General features: G+C 32.7%; 1 protein-coding gene and 1 long non-coding RNA gene across 3 annotated transcripts in view; one reads left to right on the top strand and one right to left on the bottom strand.

Moving 5' to 3' along the window:
• Appl (amyloid-beta-like protein) overlaps window positions 1-21,213 on the bottom strand; it is a 237,073-nt gene that overhangs the window by 6,758 nt on the left and 209,102 nt on the right. The window lies entirely within an intron of this gene.
• On the top strand, window positions 3,432-7,138 carry LOC148230984 (uncharacterized). Its single transcript, XR_015811189.1, has 2 exons — window positions 3,432-5,786; window positions 6,888-7,138. It is a non-coding gene; the product is annotated as an uncharacterized LOC148230984 (long non-coding RNA).

The following is a 21,213-nucleotide window of genomic DNA, read 5'->3' on the forward strand; positions in this document are numbered from 1 at the left end:
CAACTGTAAAATTATATTATAAAAATAAAAATTCATATTTTTGTTGTACAATATATATTTTAGACTAACGCATTTAGGAACGAATCAGATAGTCTATTTCTAATTTTCGTAGTGAATATTCCTGCTGTTGAGTATATATACTCACGCGCTTTCCGTTGATGTTGGTTTAATTGTGACCAAAGATTTTCAAATAGTTCTCCGGTTGCCTTTAAAATCCTAAATTCATTTCGTCGACTACATTTGTTATTTTTTACTGAATAAATATTTTGGTAGTTGCTTGTTTAATTATTCTGCGATTGTCAACATTACATTAATGAAATCGTCATTAGTAATATATTCAATAATTATAACTATCCGATTTCGAGTTATCTAAATTTGAAAAAAAGTGATTCTCATAAATCTTAAAAATATTTATTGGGAACAACTTCGATAATGTAAAGCTTGTAAAAAATGTATTAAGCCAATGACCTGTTTTTTTATCTTTAATTTTTGATTTAAGCGCTACAAAAAATTCTAGTAATAATGTTAATTTCATACAACTTTTTCAGTATAAAATCAGAAAATCTCGAGTCAATGCAAAAGCTAAGAATTCCTAATGCTGTCGTACTACATTAACTAGTGCAGAAAGTGAAATGCGATGACAAGTGCATGGTTGCCAAATTTACGTATGTTCAAACTCATGATGTTTACTCAAATATTCTAATAAGATAGACAATTAAAATAAACACGCAAATCGTCGCATTGAGAGTGCGCGAGCAAAGAAAACATAATCTAGGTAGACCAGGCGTATATAAGCGCACATATAGGGCATATTCCATTTGGAATTTATTTAAATTTTTTTTACATATAATGTCCCCGACTTGGGACACAAGAGAGTTCATTTGAACTACGCCGACCATCGACAGAGATTCATAAGATCGAGAAAGCAGCCGCTTCTCTCTCTATATTAACCCTGGTCCAGAAAATGCGTCCGAAATCTAGAGTTCAATCTGATCTTTGTATACATATGAAAAACGAGATGACACGGCTATACAAATTGTATGTGTAATCAAAAATCCTGAGCATGGAAAAATCTAGAAAAACCTATCTGTCAGAATTATAATGATATAATAATCATTAATTATGATCTCCCAGATAGGATATAATTAAAAATATATATATAAAACACTTGACGATAGATAGAAAGTCGATGACTAACACATGAAAGACATTGGAAAATCTAGGGGTTCGTGAGCAATTAGAATCGCACACGCACCCTAATGTTTTCTATTTTTTTCCAGGCGTTTCTAGCTTTAAACAGCATCAATAAATAATACGACATGTGCATATGATAGCAAAAATTATCTTATAGATATTTTAGCAACCAGTGAAAATATACGTCGTCGTTGTCTAGAGAATATTATTTTTAGAATGTGGTTTTCTGCTTTGTACCCCTTCAGCATTATCGATTAAAATCACGCAGGATTTTCCTGAACCGCAACCACTATTGGCTCTCGGAACAAAGTGGTAGTGGTCGTTTTCCAGGAAGGAGGCTACACACAAGCAGCCAAGGCGGTTACGCGTGTCGAAGGTCAACGCGTGGTTTTTACAGTGGGCTGAGGAGGTCGCCGCCGGCAAGGGGGAGGCGGCGGAGCCGTCTGGGCGGGCTCACCAGGGTCGATACCCTGGACGACGGCGTCTCTTTGGTGGTGAATCATCCCTCCTTTTATTTCACTGCTGCCCATCCGAGACGAATGCAAATTAACGCCCGAACAACTTTTCCGAATCCACTTTGCGCCGTTTCTACACTATTCGCAGACTTTTCTCAGCGGCGTTTATTTGCTCGTTTTCCGCCGCTGTTGTTTCATACTAGCCAGAACTTTAAAGTGTTAACGCAAAGTACAGATACAGTATCATTTTCACAATAGAAAAAACATTTCCATTCGTTTGTGGCTATGATTTAAAACTTTAGTGAGAAACACTATTATTAAGTGTAATAACATTTATAATTTCGTAGAAAATTATACAAGAAGAAGTTCTACTTAAGTATTTTCTCGTGGAAAGGTCTTTAAATTATTTATATAGAATAGTTATGAAGTTCGTCTGTTTTCTACAACAAAAACAGATCTTTCTTTTCATTTATGCTATGAAACATGATTTGTTTTAGCAAATTATTGAGGAAAAGTAATCAGCATTTTAATGCTGAGCTTGAGTGAGCATATTTCAGGTTGTATTTATAAATATAATTGTATAATATTCTAACAATTAATTACGATTATTTTTAGACTGCATTAATTAGATGAGTTACGTGGAACGTTGAACATATGTGTTGATTGTGTTACAACGATGTAAACACAATCAATACCTACAAAATTAAGTAGTGAGCAGTAGTATTGAAATCAAATTTATTTTTACCACTATAAGCCATTATTACAACTCAAATTCAATATATGGCAATACGCAATATCTAGCTCATTTTTTTAAATTATTTATCAGTGAGATTAGAAAAATCTTGGTTCCGGTATATAAAATACATCTTGATTCAATTGATACCACTGATCTATCGCGCTGGTTATTTTTATAACAAGCTCGACAACAAAAGTTTTTTTTTGTGAAAAGTGAATAAATCAAGGATGCACAAACATGTTTTCATGTCTGGGTAAGTTTCTTATCCCCAATAAAATATCATTAGTGTTATATGTACGTCATAATGATTTACTACTCATATTATAATCAAAAATACAATTGGATCAAACATCATTTGTTCAAGGATAATTGATTGAGCAGATTAAATAGTTGTTTCCTTGAAGTGGAATTAATAAAATCATTTTTCAGAAAGATTTTTTGAATAAGAAACCAATGGTAATCATAATTCCTTTTACGAAATCATAACTATGCGAAACAGCATTTTCATCAATAAATATAATAAAAAAATCGGGACGTGCCTTTTAAACGCAGGCTTTGAAGCACACTCTGCGAATAAGCATTTCAAACATTATTTGAAGCGTAAAAATATGCAAATAATTGTTTTTGTAAGCTAAAATTGTAACACATTTTTGATTTGAAAGCGACCAAATTAAGCGTCTGGTTATTTTTAATTTAAGCGTTCTTATAATATTATTTCCTATTTTAATGTCTAGACCTCTGTAGAAATTTCGGGGAGAGGCAGACAGCGTAATATGTAAAGTTTAAGAAGCACTGGTCAAGAACATCGGTATGATGCACAGAACAGAAGCCAACGTTTTTTTTGGTATACCAATGCTTTCAGTCGAATCTGGACAAATCTATAAAAAAAATATTTATTTCAGTCATTGTCTTTTTGGAATGTAAAAATATAATCAAATACTTAAAAAGATGAACAAATAATCAAAAATAATTTTTAATATTTTATTTAGTAAGTAGTTTGAGGAAAAACTTTATAATATTTCTGGCGATATAATTTTTTTTATTAATTTTTAATTATTTTATTTTATTTTGAAATATTTAAGTAAGTTACTTTAAGCTGCCATTTTCCATAAATGTCAAGATATCTACAATCAATGCAACGTAAATATATGAGATATTTTACTCATATGCTGCAAGAAGAGTTAAAAGTTATTAATTATTAATGACGTGTTTGTTCAAGTCATACAAACTAATGGATTTTAATGGTAAAATTCCAAATTTAGAATTCTCATTTATCGAGAAATTTGCTAATTTTTCAAAAAAAATTATAGAGCCTTTCTTGTTAAAAATAAGATTTGTATAAATATTTTTGAATGTTTTACAACCGCTGCATAAGAAAGGGTGGGTCCGTGCCAGATGTTTTAAAATATGCATACTTTCTTGAAAGCTTTTGTTAAAGGTAGGACATTTTTGAATGGCAAAAAATTATTTACGATTTTCTCAACTACTTTAAATAGCCTTATTTTTGCTTTGGCAATCTAATAAATACAATAATAATCAGACAAGAAACTGCTCCACGTAGAAATTGGTTGATTGTAAAAATTACACAAAGTTACGCAATAAAATTTGCCTGTCGGCGAACTTGAATCGCATTTTTTTAATACTTAAAAGAAGTTTTTTTTTATTTTTAACTTGTTCGATATATGAAAAATGTAAAGTAGCAACAGCTGTTGACAATTTTCTCTACGATACGGGTATAAATACGGGAACTCGAAACTCAACGCTCTGTAATCAAAGTCAAATTTAAACAGATCAAAGAGTCGTTGATCTCCTCCCTTTCTCAGATCATATATAAGCCCGCTTACAATTTGGTATATACATACGAAAATTCAACCCGAACTCAAATTAAGCGGAGTCACACTAAATCGAAACGCACGACCCATCAAAGTTCAAGAAAAGCAGATACTTCCACTTAGACCAACCTGTGGTACGCGTACCCCTGGACCTACTTGGAACGAAATCTTCCATTGACATTTAGGGTGTTTTTGTTGTTGTTATGTTCGTAACGCACTCTCCAGACACTACCGAAAAATGCGACTCGAACGAAAAATAAGTCACAACTGACCGTCAAAGTTATTCAGTATAAAAAACAGTCTTTATTTTGGGTACCCCTAATATTACGTTGTAACATAACAGGCGTTAGCCCAATGCGTTACAACGGGGTGAAAACAATCAACAACTATTGAGACACCTGATTGAAAGCAAAGTATTTAATCAATGAATTATCAACTATTAATACACCTCACAATCAATAATGGTAATGTGCACGCCCTAGCTCAATTTTTTTAAATTATTCATCACGGCATGCATCCGTGAGAATAGAAAAATCTGTGATGATCGATCAGAATTATATTAATTACGACCTTCCAAACATTCGAACATAATATGGTGGTAAAACGTTTTACGTTATTGATACAGTCGATTACGCCAACACATAACATACTGCACACATCTATATTGTAGGAAAATTGGAGTGATTGAACCGAATTTGGACGAAAACCTCAATTATTCACTCGAAACATACGCATGAGAACCGCCACATACCGCACACGTCCCATTATTTTTGGCAAACAAAACCGCTTCATAATAACAATAATGATAGTGTCCTTTCGCAACACTTTCGCGATCCATTGTGGGGCGGTGCCGTTTTGTCCTCAGACACAATGGCCGGTGTTGTTTCCGACCCTGCGTCCTTTATCCGCAAAATTAGAGCGTCCGGCGTTTGATAGCGATACGGTCATCGGGGGACACGAATGGAAATTAAGAGGCGAGCAGAGAGACGCTCAAGTTTGTATCTATGTATAATATACTGAAGGGACGATCCGGGCAAAGGGCTGTATAGAGAGATTATCAAACGAGATGCGAGATTGCGTCGGATAACCCTTTCATTGCAAGGTAGTTTGATTTGTGTTTTTTTTTATAAACAGACGCTTAACTTTTGAACTAGCTTCGTTTGAGTTGTAACGGAAGTTAAATTTGTTTGATTTGCTTATGTGCGCATGTTTAAAGTCAACGTTAGAAAGTAATTAATCGGTCGAGTCGATAGCTCTTTCAATGTTTAAGTATATAAATACAGTTGACTAGCATCAAAGCGGTTTCAATTAAAAGCTTGCGTATAAAAATAATATCTATAAAACTATTTAAAAGGTTTAGCCTCAACTGGTAAAATACAAAGAAGAGACAGACCGAGCATTCAGAATGGTATTTTATCGAAGTGAAGTGCTAGCAATCAGTGAATTTTGATACCAAATCTCCAGCTGTTCTATGCCCGTTACACGCAAAGGCGTTTTCATAAAAAAGGTGACATATAATAATAAATTTGTTTCCACCCTCAAATCGTCACATAGGTTCAGACGTCGAGAGTAGAGTCTCCAATTCGAGTAATCGAGTACTCGATACTCGAGTATTTTTGTCTATTTTTCAAGTACTTGATAATCGAGTATTTTGAAAATTACTCGATTAATACTCGAAATTAAAAAAATTTGAAATATTTCAGAAACAAAAATAACTTTAACTCGGTCCGGTAAAAGTTAACGTCTTGCTTTTATTTGGCGTTTATGCCCGAAGTCCCGAGTTAGAGCGCTTACTATCAGGTATAATTTTTTCATAGTTCCATAGTTGCATAGTTCCGGTCGTCGGCTATGTTAGTGGGTACGACGGAGAAATTTCTTTTGTGTTTTCTGTTCGACACTTATCTAATTTATGGCAATGAACAATATGAAATATCAACAAAAAAAATCTTAGGTTTTATGACTATGCAGTTGTAGCGTAAAGTGTTGTAAATTGTTTATACTGATCCCTCAGCTTAAAATATAAATCAAAACAATTGTGTGTTTTAAAGGTATTTAAAGTTTTGCGAACCGTTTAGCTCTAGAGTGAAAGGGATTCACCCAAATACATCTTCGAAGAATATAGATTTAAATTCTTCGCATTAATCAGAAGGAGTAGAATATTGTATATTGTTAAGAAAAAAATCTATTCAAGAAGAATTACAAAATGCTATTTTGTCAATAGTCGAAGGAAATAAGAGAAAAGCAGAGAAGGGAATGAAAGAAGAGAACATAAAAAGAGAGTTCAAAAAATTTTATAACTATAAAAAGCGAACAGATATAAATTAGAAGCCTTATCCAATGCGTAAATGACAATAAGACCAACATCAACAGCAACGGAAAGGGTTTTTTCCATAACGGGAATAATAAAACTAAAGTTTAGCAGTAATATTAAATTTGAGACACTTTTTGCATTATTGTTTTTAAAAAGTACGTTCGTGAAGTTAAAATAATTGTAAAAATTAACATACTAAGTATTTTATTTATTTATTTATATGTGCACGAATTTGAATAATAGCTATTTTGGTACATTTGGTAAATACTCGAAAGTACTCGAGTACTCGAGTATTTTAAAATTTTAATATTCGATACTCGAGTAGTTGATGGTTCGAGTAATTGGAGACTCTAGTCGAGAGTAAGCAGCGCAAAGGAACCTGGCGTTTATAAACACGTATATCAGACACTTTCATCAGATACTTCTGACTTGAAAGAAACTGACAAGATTGCATCCAAATCAACAATAATAATAATTTATAATATCTATAACTTTGCCTTCTACGAAAACAAGTGTTTAAAAAATCTGTGCATTTTTTTATTGCCGGAATCGCGGAAGACTAGCTAAAAAGATCGGCAATTTTTCTTGTCGACGTAAACAAGCAATTCACTAACGATCCATTAATAGTTTAAAATTCATATTAAAAACGTGGACCTTATTTATATGAATATGCGAATCTATTGTAAAAAACAAAAAGTCTAGTACCGCCCAGATTCATCGACATTAGAAGACACCCTAGACTCCCCCCAATCATTAATGGTATATAAGTCAAAACACTGCCATATTCAATCACTTCCTTCAGATTTTTCAATCGGGAATTTACTAACACTACACGTTGCTTTTAATTTGGCATAAATGAGAGTTCAGTCGAACTCGCACAAAGCGGAGCAACACTGAATCGACCGAGAACCCCGAGAAACCAGCCGCATTCCACACCGTCCGACTATCTGCATTACCAAGAGTGCAATCCGATCTTCGATTCTACTTAAAGAATAACTGATTGTAGAATAGTACAATATTTTGGTGTTTAAATATTAATTTATCTGAATTAACCGTCTTAAAAATACAAATTATCGACAACGAATATATATTTTCATGATTGTATTGCATTATAAGAATAATACAATGACAAGGTTTATAAAACTAATAATAAAGGAAGAGAGAACAATATTAATAAATTTATCAATTCAATATTAGTGTAAATAGCATTAGGATTTGGATTTATATTTACACATAACTTCATTTTTTAAATACAATAGAAAGTTTTAATTAATTACGTTGGATTTCTTCGTTGAGCACATTTGTTCTGAAACTTCAAACTTAATTATTTTTTATTGCTGAAAATTCAAGCATTAACGCGAAGTTGAATTACTTTCGAATTTTCAAAACTATTTCAGGCGTCGCCGGGAGCTTTTTTGTTACGCAGCGATTTTCAATTACCATTTTTCAAATTTTATCATACATTTTTATGACTTGATTCATTAATGCGAATAATAGTATTTTTTTAAGTAAACAATTCCGTAAATTTTTGTAAGAATTACTTTGTTAAAACAAATCTAAAAAATATAACAACATATTTAAATTATATAATAGGTCTAAGAGTTCGGTAGCAAAAAACAAGTTATATAAAGCTATTTGTTATTTTTTTAATTAAAAAACAATATTATATAAAAATGTGTTTGCAAAATGTGATATCTGACATGTAATTTATTAAAAATTCTTTCTCTAGATTAATCAATTTTAAAATAAAGTTTAATATATATATATCATGCGGACGAGCCCTGAAAGGCCTCAGTTAGATACTGGTATGGGTCGCATTATTGACATTTGTAGAGGTAATTTATTTTTATTAAAACATTTTATTTTCTTGAGCTTTATATCAAATTAGACATTGCTGCAATTGGAAAGTATATTTATATTGAAATCCTTTAATATTTTGATCTAATAGTAAGTAAAACTTCCTCTTGTTCGCTGATGTGCCTGTAGCGCCTTTATCCATCCGCATCTCTGACCTAGTGTCACATTTTTTGTATTGCCGGTCAGAGACAGTTTTGGCGAATCTCAGATGACGATGTTGGCGGGTCAATTGCATCGCCTCTTAGACACAGCCACGAAATGTGTTTCAGATGGCTGCTTTCAACGATCGTTAACAGAGCGATAATAATAATATGTCTTTTGCGCAGGGTAGAACGCATTGTTTATTGCGCATCGTTTTAGTACAACGGGGTAGTTTTTCCGGTTACGAGTGATTAACGCCTTAGTAAGGATGTGCTAATAGTTGGTCCGCGAAATATTTCAAACTATTAACGCAATTTTTAGTTATGATCTATTTTACTTTCGAGACAAGTTGATACCTTTTTTAATTTGTTCAAAAATCTTTAAATTAATTGTACAGGTGGTTGAAAGCACTTATCTAGAGCGTCTTCAAATATTTATTCGGAGTACGCATCCTTGTCGTACACCACATATAATTTAGCCACTAAATTATTTTTTTGACTTTAACATTGGACGTTAGATTCAAGTCTGGTTGTCTGACGTTTCGAAACGTGGTCGTCTACTCTTGTTGCGCTTGACCGTCTCTGACTCGTCTGGTGTGTGGCAAAGTTATATATTCTATTATATTCTTGATTCGATACATTTTTAGCGAATAAAAAAAAATGCAAAAATCGATTGGCCGATTGCATGGCTTGTATCTATATTCGAGCAACGAAATATATATGCCTCGAATAAATGAAGTTTATTTATGTAGTTAATGCAAATAGGTAACAATGGTGGTTTTTATGCCGGAAGATGCATCGTCTATTGCAATTTTTTTGTAAAAAGGGTAGTTTTTCTCATGTAAAAAACTTCATTTGAAAATATTCAAATAGCTAATTGAATATATTTAAATAGGTTAGTCATAGATTTTAAATTGTGTGTATAATTTTTATTTAAAAGGATCATATACATATCTTCGTATATCGCTGGGTTTACATTTAAAATGCTCACTGATCCCACGCTATTAATCACAAATCACATTTCCACTCGATCCGTCATCGTCGAACGCGAATGTATCACACACATATAAAATATATTTTTTTTCCATTTCTCAGTTTGATTTCCACTGTATTGAATTCGGACGCGATATCCTCGCCTTTTCGCAGTGGTGTCCCTTTTTCCCGTCACAAAAGGAGAAAAAAGTCGTTTCTACTAAACTCTATCTCTCTCTCTCATCTATTTATCTATCACGAAAATGCGTTAAGGCTCTCCGGAGTGAATATTCGCCATTTCACGTTCGAGTGCGTCGTAAAAGGGACTCCTCCGTGGCGATAGACAAAGGAGTTTTGCGAAATATTCGCATGACAGACATATTATTTACCGCACCACGTATATGTTTGTATAATATGTCCAGCAGTTTTAAATTGTACGTTTTATAGCGACGGTTTATGGTGCCTGTTAACTAGGAATTTTCCGTTGCACGATTTTCCGCGAGCTTTACCAAACTGCACCTGTACTACAATAACGTATACCTGCCCCGGTTTATGTAACTCTCCGCAAGACGTGCAAAACTGCTTTTTCAAATAACTTTGCTCGTTTTCGGCGAGGAGTTTAATTATCGCCGCCGTCTGTTTGGAAACTTGAGACTTCTGACGGTAATTTTGTAGGACCTACTTCGGCGTACATGCACAGTCCATTTTTCAGTTCCATTTAATTACAATTTTGTATTAAGCTCGTTTTTCATTATGGCATCAATATGATTCTATCAATACAATAAATAAGAGAAATATCACATTTAGTATAAAGCAAAAAATCTGTTTAGTGAAGCTGCAAAAGCTCTAATACGGTGAGCTATGGCATCATGAAATGTTTTCGAAGTCGCGCCATGAGATTGCAATAGTATTTCTATCGAAATCTGCCTAAGATATAAAAGTAAAAAATATTTATTATATAAAAATTAAAATAAAACTTTTTTGGATCATCCTCTATAATCCAATTATAATATATTTGATCGACGCGCTTTAATGCGGCCTAGCGCTCACTATAATATAAGACATTAAGGAGATAAATCATCATTAATCACGCGCAGATTAAAGTATAACAATCGGGAAACCAAACGAGGGGAATTTTCTCGATCGATTCTACCGAATTCCTGTGATCCTAAAACATTTATTTTATATTAAAACGTATTGTATTAATAAAAATAAACGATATATTCTAATTAAAAGTCACAATGAACAATTCATGCAGCAGCGGTAAACGCTCCCCCGGGACTAAACAATGACGACATATGTTTTTGTCGTCGCGTTTCTTTCAAAATTCACGACGAGGGTGGTTTCGCCCCTTATTTTTACCCCCCGACCGCCAGGTACATCCCTCGCGCATTGCTAATTAATTGCTTTCGGTATGAATTGTGCGGTCGAACCGAAGGGAAGTGCGTCTTTCGCCTGTTTTTTTTACAAATCAACGGTAAAGAACACAACTCGATTCGAATACAAAAAAGGCTTCGTTTGTAAACTCACAAATTGGTAATGTGAGAATTATGCGTGGAGGTAAGCATCATTAAATATAATGAAAAAATACCAACGTAGAAGTTACATTTTAATGATATGACGTCACCACGATCAACTTTACATAACGTAGTCATATCAAGTTTGGCAAAAATTACCACAACTCAAAAATAGTAATATTTAAGATCATATTTTTATGTTGAATAAAAGTGTACAGTCATCTAAGTAATAGCATCACATTTTAGTTGTGCTTCGACTTATAGTGTCACTAAATATTGATTTTGTTTGGCGTTAGTAAATGTAAGTGGCGATGCAAGAATAGGCTGTATACAAATATAGAATTTGCATTCTCTTTAAGAATTCTTGAGAATAAACACTAATACCAGCTGTAAAGTATAATATATAACTGAAATTGGTTCATATATGGCGTTAAAACAACGATAGATGATTTTCTCTATAGTATAAGTATATAATAAATATAGTTATGCTTTATATATGTTAAGAGCAAAAAGTAAAACATACAAGCGATAAATTATAATTATAACATAACTGGCCTATGCAGAATGAGGGAGATATTTCACATTCAGTAATTTAACGGAGTGTCAGCAAATTCAGCAACTTCCTTGAATAGAATTTGACATTTATTAGGCAAGAAAAAAACAGCACTTTGTATTCCTTGAAGGAAATGTGATACGAAAAGGTATTAAATTTTAAGAAACTTATCACTGAGATGGAAATTAATTTTAGAATGTGAAGTTAAGTAGACACCCAAATAACACAGGTAAATTGGTGTCCGTTATTTTATATATGAGCGAGCCAAAGCGTACGTATTTGAGTATTTTTTAGTTCCCGAACTACACGCACCCAAATAGCACGTTCCAAATTTACCGTGTTATTGGGGGTTAAATTTAGTCATTATTTCACTCAATACTTCATGATTGTAGAAACAAATACAGATTTGCAATCCCAGTAGACCAACAAATCCAACAGATGATGTTTCGACGTATTTTGTTCATGTTTTTTTATCTAATCTTTCAATAACAGTTGTTATTGTTACTTTCATAATACTAGTTGTTACTAAAAACATGATTTAATGATTATTGTTATCGAATTAATTGGAATTTATTAACAAAATCTGTTCGCCTTCGTTTTTATATATTCCTTTTAAAAGTTGTCTTTGCTGAATAAAAATTTAAGATTAGTGACTTGTTAGAATTTGAATAGTTTGTCTGCACATGTTTTAAAATATGATAGCTATCCTTATCAATATTACTACGGACTTCTGATATGAGAGTATCGGTTAAAGTGTATTCAAATCGAATTTTGGTCAATAGGAGAGCGTAAAAACAATTATCACTTCTCAGAAGTCAAAAATTCACGTCAAAAGCAATAAAATCGTGTCGGCGCCATCGCAGACTTCTGAGAAGGGATAATTGTTTTTTGCGCTCTCCTATTGGTCAAAATTCAGTTTAGATATGCTTCATTTAATCCTCGCTTATTGTAAGTTGTAATATTGTTATAAAAAGTCTTAATATGAACACTAGATAACCGATCGTTTTTACTGCCATGCCACGATTTTATTGCTTTTGACGTCGATTCTAATCAGGGACCCCATTAAATTTGGTCATTTAATTAAACACCATAAATTGTCGTGAAATTGAAATATTAAAAAAACGACCACTGACTGGCCAACTTTTGCCTCCCTCTAGTAAAAGCTGAAATGACGTCCCTGCATACGACATCATCAATATATATATTAATTGAAGTATGTATTGCAATTTTTACATCTATGCGTGACAAATATATTAATTAAATAAAAATAAAAATTTAAGAACAATAGCAGTAATTAGTGGGCGAGCACTAAGTCTCCCTCGCGAAAAACAAGTACCATTTCATATTTAAAATATTACTTTTATGAAAAAATCGCTCTCTTATTGGTCAAAATTCGGTTTAAATATGCTTCATTCGATTCTCACTTATTGTAAGTTGTAATATTATTATAAAAAAGTCTTAATATGAACGCTAGATAACCGAGCGTTCACACTGCGACGGCGAAGAGATGTTTTTATTGCTTTTGAAATGAATTTCAATCAGGCACCTCATTGAATTTGGCCGGAAAATTCATTAAATTAAATTCTATGAATCTTAGTGAGATCGAAATATTAAAAAAAACAACAATCGCAAATAAATTGTCAAGTCTTCGCCATGTATACTAAATATTAATTCATACTATAACGCCATTCTCAAGTCCTTGACAGAAGTATTTATAGTTAAAACACTATAAATATTTTAAAAACAATTCTTTATTGCAAATATTAAAATCCACAGCAGCTTCATATTCAACAAAATTAATATGATTTCCGTGACAATTTATGATCTTAGCTTATGCTACGAATAAAAGGGTTGAAGTACAAAACTATAGGTTTACAATAAAGCTTAAAATGTTTGACAATCTACTCAGGGAGGCACAATTTTTTATTTTTATATTATTACATAAATTGTAAAACGTTTCTCATTTAAAACTACTAATTGTGTGATGTGACAGTCTTCTCCCAAGCCGACGATTTGTACACACATATGTACATCAATTCAATAGTGGGCGAGCGGTGAAAATTTCTACTTTATCACTCTCTCAATTCAAGCGGGAATTAGACAAAGCGGAATTCGCACGAACAGAAAGATACAAAATACATTCTGTATAGCATATACATACATACACGAAATTGTGTCACAATCCCATAGAAAGCTCCCGGGATGACATACATACTTATGTATGTAATAGTTAGCTTTTCACTGATCGTTTTCACAGCTATCCACACACACCCACGCACACACAATCGTACCTATGTTTAATAGTCGGATTCAATGTGGAATTGGTGGAGTGAAAATGTAATTGCCGAATGAACGAATATATTCGTCCTGCCACGGGTCTCCCGGTACATACATACATATGTCGTGTCGCTCGCAAATGGCGAACGCCAAACACAAAAGCCGATTTATATACGTAGACCTAAGTATATTTATATTCGAGTGGATTGTTTCGTGAATGTTGTGTGTGTGCGTGTATACATGTGTTATTGGTGTGATTGATGGCACGTGTATGTGTCACATTAACGTCACACTATTTCAATTTATATGCTATCGATTATAGAGCTCGACGCGAACATTAGAAAACATGGAATACTCTTTGTAGACACAGTACTCTGTAAATAAACCACTTTACAGCTCTCAAAAGCTACACATTCCTAATTAGTTTACGAGAGAGAGAGAGGATGTTCTCATTTTTTACACGGATTATTTTCGAATTGTTATTAAATCTGGAATGGCTTCTACTTGAAACTCTCGCACTAAATTACCGTAACCACAGTAATCATATGGATGAACGTGACAAAAGCTTGTAACTGAATGCACCATCACAATAGCCCTCATTATGTGCACCAAAAAAGGGTAACAAATTTCACGCCGTAATTTACCTCTGATGCATAGGAAGAATATTTCTTTGTTGCGTAACAGTCATAGAAACAAAAAGCACAGTTAACCAGCTGCATAATTAGACCTTCAAAGATGTTCATTAAGCAGATTGAATGTTTGCTGTCAGATTATGTTTCATCAGTAAGCTATGTAACCCTTGATACTTGGGGCTGGTCTCCAATGAGAAGAAGGCAGACGGGATACGGTCAGAGACAAGAGACGGCTAGATAAGCGAGAGAGGAACTGACATTGAAGGACATACTCATTCACTGGAAATCATCCCTCCGCCAGCTTCTTCACAAGCGCTCGGAAAAAAACGATACTTGCCCACCATAGTTTGTTGCAATATATGCAGTGGTGTAGTGCGGCCAGAGCGGACTTGGGCATCGCCCTGGTACTTATTTTTCAGCCAGGACGTCGCCCTGGCACTTTAATTGCAACGAAAAGTACATTAAAAAAATATTTTGATATGAAATATTTTTTATTTCTTTGTATTATTTATACATAGAGATCGTAGAATGTCATCGTAAATTATCTTTAATGGCAAAGCAAAGCAATAAAACATATTTTAAACTGGCATTATTCTCACTTTTTCTGATTTTAAACAGCAGATGACTGAAATTTATTATTTAAATTAATTTTTCACGAAAAAAGCAAGCCACTGATAAAATCATTTTATTGATGTAACTCTATGTTGCGCGAAAATCACGCGGCAAAAATTGACCCGTTGATTAAGTGTTACATGAATTCTGTATCAGATTTCAGTCTAATATTGTCAAGTGACATAAACGAAGGCGCACTCTTAATAATTAAATATTCTCTATTCTATAGTTGCATATATTTAATTTAATTAACAAATTGCACTTTTTTCTAAATAAGGTTAAGTGAAAAAACAGATTATAAAATATATTATCCTATTAGACTAGATTCAATTTTTATTATGCACATATTTATAGTCATCTAACGTACATACTTATCTTGCCGTTTGGGGATTTAAAACTAAATATACATTAAAATACTTTCAGGTATTTGAAAATAGTGTTATTCAAAAAAAAAATTTAAAATTTGCCATTCGATGCTCACACGAAACACATCTATATGAAAATTGTTTTACCAAAATATTAACTAATAATAATAAATAAAAAATGCTAAAAGAGAAAATCAATTAAAAATAGTAAATTTTATTTAAAAAGCTACAGCTACATAATTATGAATCTATATCTGCCCGTGATCTATTTACACATCCCTCAATAATTTTCTATGAAGTGTGGTACAACTTCTTTAATTTGCATTTAAAAAGCGTCTGATTTATGCCAAAAATTATAAAAATTGGATTTTAAGTTTTTAGTAAAAATATGACAGTTTGTAATGACATAATAATGACTAAAAGAAAATTGTTTTAACGGCTTTTAAAGTTGTGATTTAATTTTAATCGAAGGATATTTGGATGCAAAACGGTATATGCAAGTTATTAAAAAATTTGGGTTAGTTTTTTTTTATACAAATTACCACTGGTTGCTAAAAAAGATTACGAAAAGTCGTTTTGAGGGCAATTCCGAATGCACGCGTTATCTTTTCCTAAGGCGACGGATATTTCTTCCTGATTTTTGGTGCGTACTAAAGTTTTCACACGGTGGTGTCCCATTTTAACGTAGAAACCCATTTTTTATACAATTAAAACGCTTTATCGTAAGCCGAACTAGACTTTTTATGCACAACACCTTCCAATTATGAATAAAAAAGTGATCTAATTGATAAAATCGACACAGGAAAAACGTTCTGGACTTTGTTGAGCTATAGGGGAAATTCAGAAAAAAAAAATTATCTATCCTTCCAGAACTGGGAAATGTAATATAAGTATTTTAGCAAGTTCTAGCAGAGTTTGGAATTACCTGCATCATATACAATATATAATATGTATAGTTTTAAAATTTATGTTCAAATATGTTTTCATTAAAGTTAATTAATTTTACTAACTAATCGTATATATTATGTTCGATCTAACAAGGCCATATAAAACTGAAAAATTTATTTATTTTACACATTCTCAAGTCTTTAGTTTCATTAAAAAGACACGTGAAAGCAACTGAACTTTACACCGCTTTAAAAAGCTCAAAGCTTGATTTATTATAACAAAAAATTAACATACGAAAAATCTAGGAAAAAGGTTTTTCGCGTATATAATAGCATAGAACCACAATAAATCTAAATCCGGCGCTGTCCTTTTATGCGTATTATATATTTTTATGTATGAACATATATATACGAGTCACACTAATACAATTTGACCTTATACGTACCGACCGTCAGAAGCAAGCAAAAAAGTTCAGGACCCCAACGCTAATTTAACTTTGGTTTCGCCGAGTCATTCAGCGCCGCTGATTATACTATGACTTTTTTAATCTAATTAATTAAATTAAAAGAGGCAAGATATTAGATCAAACGCGAATGGCTATATTGAACATTATACGGCAGTGTCGCAGCCTATAATAAACGGTGTCGTTTTGAACGTACTGTCACAATCACGTTAAACTACGGGATGCCGTTAAAACAATTGCAGCGATAATTAGACCACGGGATTCGTGTCATGTCACGTTACGTGCAGATAACGACCTAACGGCGACGGCCGTAATCCTGTCATATGACAGGGGGCGGCAGACAACTCAATTCAAACGTAAATACGGCTCAATATATGTATGTATAATACAATGATGGGTTATAAAAATAACGATCGTATAATGTTCAAAACATAATTTTATCAAAGCGACAGCCACTATATTATTTGAAAAACAACATTACTGACTATATTCACTCGATGATAAGGCGCAGAAACACCATAAATAATCCATGACAGTTTTATAATTCACTGTTCCGTCGATAAAGTAAATACCTTCCATTCCGAAATATAAGAGGCACCCCATATGATTTGAATTAATTTTATTTTAACATTACCGAAACATTTTCAGATTATTTATGAATGTAAATCAATATTGTTTTTCACCGCATCAATTTCTGTAAATTTTTTTAGTAAAATAATACATGAAAATGTAAATTCGCATGCTGGTTTATTATCTTTACATTTTTTTAATGCTACTATAATTTTTATTTACACATTAAATGCAAATTAGTAACTAAGCTTGTATCTTAAAAGAGTCGCGAGCTGGATTCCGCCATTGTTTGTATAATATACAATTGTGCTACGCAATGAAAGCTTTCAGTACCAATAGACCAGTATTTTGTTAGCCTTATATCGAAATTTTATTAATAAAAATAGCGGTATTTCAATACTAATAATAAATCAAACAAATTTCTCGTTGCCGTTGAAAATATGAACCATTACCTAATAAAAGTTAAGAAATATTTTTTTTATTGTAGTCCACACATTTCAATTAATGGTAATTCCGATCGGTTCTAGAATAGCCAAGTAATAAATAGTCCGTAATATTTAGATAAAGTTAAATCTGAAAAGCAAGCATGATAAATCTATGATCAATGAATAAGAACTAAAATGCATGCAAAATCCCATATTAAATTTTAGTTTTTGGAAGGTCGGAATTATTGATTGTTATAATTATAATTTTGATCAATTATATTAGATTAAAGTTTCTAAATCTCTCAGATGTACATATATCATGATGAATAACTGTACTAAAACGAGCTACGTCGTGCATGTATCATATGTATATAGTAGCAAAAATAATATTATAATAATAAAGAGATAATAAATGTATCATATACTCAATAACAGTTCTACAGCAATACATTCAGAAATTTATTAATAGATTAAATTATATATAATAATGGCTAGACCACAATGCGAGTATCTGGATGAGAACGAACCAACTGCGAGTATCTGGATGAGAACGAATCAATATTATAGGACATATAGCTGTGCTTATTGAGAAGTACATACTTCAAACAATACTCGAGAATAGTAGCGATGGTAATTAGGTAGCACACCACACCAGCAATTTAAGCGAGTGCACATAAAATTGAAGTTTGCTACGATCCTCATTATCTATTTTAAGGAATACCCGAAAAGATTATTGACGAAAAGAAAGAATTTGGAGTAATGAATAATTTTATTAATATTACTAATAAACGGAAGAAACATCAAAGAGCCGAGATTAGATCCTTGAGGAACTCCCGAGGCAATGTATTAAAACGACATGTTTTTTTTAAGAATTAATAATTAAAAAATATCAAAAGTCAGTACAGATGACATCTATTTGATTGTCTGTAACAAAAATTTTCGTCACAAAATTGGAAAAAAGAGTAGATTCGTTATTATTGATTTAAATACACGAAAAAAACTTAAAAAGCAAACTGAGTACTTCATAATCTAGATTATTATTAATACATATTTTGACAATGACAAGGTTAATTGTTTCATCTAGATTAAAATTTGAGCTACATGTCCGCAGTTTTGATGTCTTCAATTAAAGACATCAAGAATCGTTAAAAATACACCAATTGGTCTATTTTATACGACCCATACGTTACATTAGAACGTCTATATTCCCGAATCCCACGCCGAATTAATTAATTCGGACAAAACTCCTACGCCAAACGGCAATTTTCGTGCAAAAATCACAGACCGTCGACTGTAATCGGATATATCTAAATGCGAGGATTTTCCAAAAGGGTCGTCGATATACGCAAACCCGGCGATTGGTTTGGCGAATATCCATTAAGTCGGAATCTTAATTAAGCGCCGCTTCTTTTCGACTTTTGCGGCCGTTCGTTTATCGTTTTCGTCTGCGGTAGGATACACTATGTACATATAATATACCTCTATAACTTTCTCGTCCGGATTTATTCGATCCTATGCGCGCTCGCATTCCCGTCCGTAATCTGGTCTCATCCCTTTGGGGGATCAGATATGGCGAAATCCTCCCCGAGTGCATCGTATGCGCCGCGACAGCGTTTTCTCGAATGCGGTCACAAAGCGTGCATCGAATTTTTAACCAAACATCAAATTTGTATTCGATATTAAGCAGCACATGCATATTTTTGATGCGATTGGTTTCGATACGTTCGAAAGATTTCACATTCATGGATTTATGTAAATCATTTTATGATTTATTATTTTCATAAAAGTATATGTAAATATGAAATACTAGACATGTCCACTAGGTACGGTTTATTTACTAATACTATGTAGATTCCTTTAAATAATTACATTTTATTTGAAATACTTGTATGTATATAATAAAATTAAGTGTGTGCAAAAATACTATAATATTTAATGAGGTAACACAATAGCTGTCGAATTTAAATTAATATTTTTTTTGTCAAGTACATTTGATATAACGATACTTACAGATCACATAGTTCATAAGGAGTATTATTTTGTAGTTTTACGTCGTTAGCGCGAATAAATTAGAGTAATCACTCTTTGATTTTGTACCACTATAACGCACTAATGCGTGAATTTATAATCAAAACCCATCGTATTGTTGTGTTACAACTCTGTGAAACCTATAGTGACATAGGCAAACAAAGCAATCTAAAAAGCTTTTAGTTGAAAACTTTTAGCATAGTACGCATTAAGAACATAAAAAACTATCCAACGGCTTAACAACGCGCCGGAAAGTTTAAAAGTATTCATACAATGAAAGAATAATGTCGAATGCAAGACCATTTTTCACTCAGTGCACTAAATCAACAGATTTATATAATATGTAAAAGCGCGTCAATTTTCAATTGGTGCTAGGTTGCCAGATCTACTTGTTTTAAAATTATCCCAAACACAGGTTGTACCCTGTTCAATCAGTCACACTCGCAGCAAAAGTGTGCGAGTACTAAATCTCCCTCAGTAGGTGCCATGTGTGTAAAAACTATCAAAAACGCATCAATAGATAACTTCCACTTCAACTACAATAACTACATATACAATGTGTTACAAACGAAACGCTATGCTTAGTAATCGCTAATTAAATCACTATTAGGGAGATCGCTAAAATTATGCTTTTTCGTACGGGTCGCATGTCAAATAAATTTTGACATGAAACAAGTATTTTAAAAGTTAAGATGTGAAAAATTGTCGAGTTAAATATCTGATGATTCAGAATTGTTCTAACGCGTCCCAAAAATAGGTTATATTCTGATCAAATGATTAGTAATCGGTCGTGGCAGCAAAAGTAGGCGAGCCTTAAATTTCCCTCAGGGGGAGCCATGGGTATAAAAACTAGTAATGGAAGGCTCAATGGATTTACTACCATTTCGGACTTGTTTTTAACACTTGTTTTTAACTACATAATAACTTAAACCAAGAGCTCGAACGGCAGATGGAAAAGAGCAAAAAAGCAGCCAATTCTCTCTTCACGTCACCTCGGTCTAGCTCAACGAACGGAAACCAGAGTTCAACCCACTTCGGGAACAGACGGGATAAGAGGACTTCATGCAACAATACAATATTGAACAATAATAACTATCAACATAAATACTTTATTCTCAATCAAAATAAACACCCCTGATGTGAAGGTCAGAACAGTATTTATCAGATATGGACCTTCAGCAGCAGATAAAGATGACATTGAAAGGTTTTGCGACCCTAAAGGAAATTGAGGAAAAATCGCCATGTGAGCTGGCAAAAATTGTATTATATCCGATGAAGACTACTTCTAAGGGAATAATATTTAAAGATATATACTTATTTTAAGTAATAAATAAATATTTTTTGAGCAAATTAATATAGTAACAATCAGAAAAGATCATCCTTGCT

This window comes from Plectrocnemia conspersa, unplaced genomic scaffold (assembly GCF_051122295.1).
Source record: "Plectrocnemia conspersa isolate PC_06_02 unplaced genomic scaffold, ASM5112229v1 ptg000010l, whole genome shotgun sequence".
Lineage (NCBI taxonomy): Eukaryota > Metazoa > Arthropoda > Insecta > Trichoptera > Polycentropodidae > Plectrocnemia > Plectrocnemia conspersa.